We start from the raw sequence: 2,478 nt of genomic DNA on the forward strand, positions 1-2,478 counted from the left end.
GATTTGGCCAAGTGGTGGAGGACACACATGCAGGGAGGCAGGATTCTACTTCACTCAGTGTGAGATTTATTTACAGTGAACTCAAAAACAGCATCTCAAACTGGTTTTGTGGATGTGTAAAAAATTCTATTCAAAAATATAAAACAACAACAAAATAAACTTCCTTCAAAGACAAACCCCTACTAATCCATACAATCAGTTAAGACGATCTATTAGTTCTTTTCTATAGAAACAATATGCACTTATTCAATACATTATTCTAATTTATCTCAGCTGGGAAGATTAACAATAAATGTTATTAGGGGACTTTTAAGCCTTTTTCTCATAAAATCACAAAACTCCCCTCTATTCCACCCCAGGATGGTACAGTCCAATTTCCCTCCTGCTATAAAAGCCTTTCAAACCCCCCACTTCCTGTTTGGTAGTCAGGACCTGTGACCTGTTGGTTGGTGGAGTGGAGCACACCTGAACATTAGGGTAAGTATCACACTGACAATGGTTTTTAGAAGATGTATCTGGTAAAACTAATAGAATTGGTGTGTGATAACAAGTGTGCACCTATTCTCTGCAGGACACGGACTAACAGCATGACAGTCTCAATAATAATTCTCCCAGCAGTAGATTACAGAGGGGCTGCTCAGCAGATTGGTGAGTGTTTTATTAACATTACATTTTGTGTGCAGTTTACACACATTTACACATCCTGCAGAGCAACTAGAAAAATAAGCCCCAGAGTAACACAGGACCTGCTGTTCAGGCTTCGCTGGACTATAGTTCACTAAAAACAACTGAATAATGAGCAACTACACATGTAGACTTAGAGTCTATAGGCGACCAGTGGTTATAGAAGTACTGATCCACTTTATGGATGAGTCCCAGAACCATATATATGGTTTGAGAATATGACACTTTTAAGGTCAGAATTTAAATAAACCAGCAGTGGTGGAAGTTTAACAAAGTTTATTCAGTCACGAACGATACTTTAGTGCAGTACTTAAATACTAAATGTATTAAGTATTTCTGAAGAAAGGAAGCGGTGCTTCTACTACATTCTATTACTCAGGTAAATCACATAATGAGCCATGAAAGGTTAAAAATGAATCAGTTAAATAACAGTTTATATGATGTCACTCCTACGCGTGTAGCTAACGTCCAGAGAAATTAAAAACTGCGTCACGTGCTCAGACGTCAGCTCGGCGCCAACAAACACCTGAATCTCATTAGCTGAATTAATAAAATAGTAACCGGAAACGGAACTCTACAACTTCATTTCTCCCACCGTGAAAGCAGGTAAATTGTGAAAAATGTTGTTGAAGTCCGTTTAACACAAACCGTTTTTATTAACAACAATTTAGAATTCAAACAGTTTAGTTCAACCAGAGGAAGAAGTCATTTCTATTTCTGCACTGCGAACCTTTGTGCTACGAACTAGCACGAGCTTTTCGGACTTTAGCATTGCGTTAATTTCAGAACAAAAATGTCTGTAAAACTGCGTTATACTGTGTTGAAATAAAAGAATGAAACTAGAATTATACTTTGTACAGGATTAGACTGAGAGATTATGAGAAATGTCTGAGCAGAAACACGCAAAAATAAAAAATGAGAACCACTCACTAAACCTAAATACTTTCCACACGTATCCTTCTTCTGGGTCAATGCTGGTGAGAAAGTTAGTTTGTCTGGTTTATGATCATTTGTGTGCAAAAGCTCCATAACCATCCATTTCTTTTTTTCTTTTAGATATTTTGTGTCACGCAGTCACTAAACATCACTTCTGAACATGGACACGGTAAAATGTGAGTTTGTTAATATGTCGGTTATGATTTAATCGTGTATTTTTGGAAATGACAGACATGTTCCAATAGTCTTATATTGAGAAATATTGATTCGCTTTGATCAACAGGCCATTTTTTTGTTTTACTGAGACTCTAAAAAATGTCCTTCCCCCTGCACCATGGTTTTTGGTTCTTATTGAGGCGGTTAACACCATGTGAGGTGTTGAACGGATTCAACATTATTACAAAGTGCAGTTGTGTCTTTTGTGTGAACGATTAAAAGAGCTTCTTGAAACTGACGCTAGATGTCATCCAGTCGCTTATCCTCGCTTTAGTAGCCTGCTGTTTTATTTTATTACAAGTTATAAATTCTGGTCTCCTGATATTGGTTGTTTGTTGGGTTCAGTAGATTTGTTGTCTGCGTGTTCGTTAAATAGTGAATTTACAGAATCATTATCATCAACAACACGAAAAGCAGATTTATCAAACGCTCTCTATTCTTTCTTCATCTTCGCGCATATACATCACTGCATTAATGGCTCTATGGTTAGATCATGACTTTAAACACTTTATTTGAAAACACGGCACAAATGCATCGTAGTGAAGTCATTATGAGTAAAAATCCATAACGTTGCCTGTTGTTTTTCGGTTTCGCTGGCCGCGCTCCCTCCCACTCCTCTTTGAATATATTCGCTCTGCGCTT

The sequence above is a fragment of the Channa argus genome, chromosome 21 (genome assembly GCF_033026475.1).
Source record: "Channa argus isolate prfri chromosome 21, Channa argus male v1.0, whole genome shotgun sequence".
Classification (NCBI taxonomy): domain Eukaryota; kingdom Metazoa; phylum Chordata; class Actinopteri; order Anabantiformes; family Channidae; genus Channa; species Channa argus.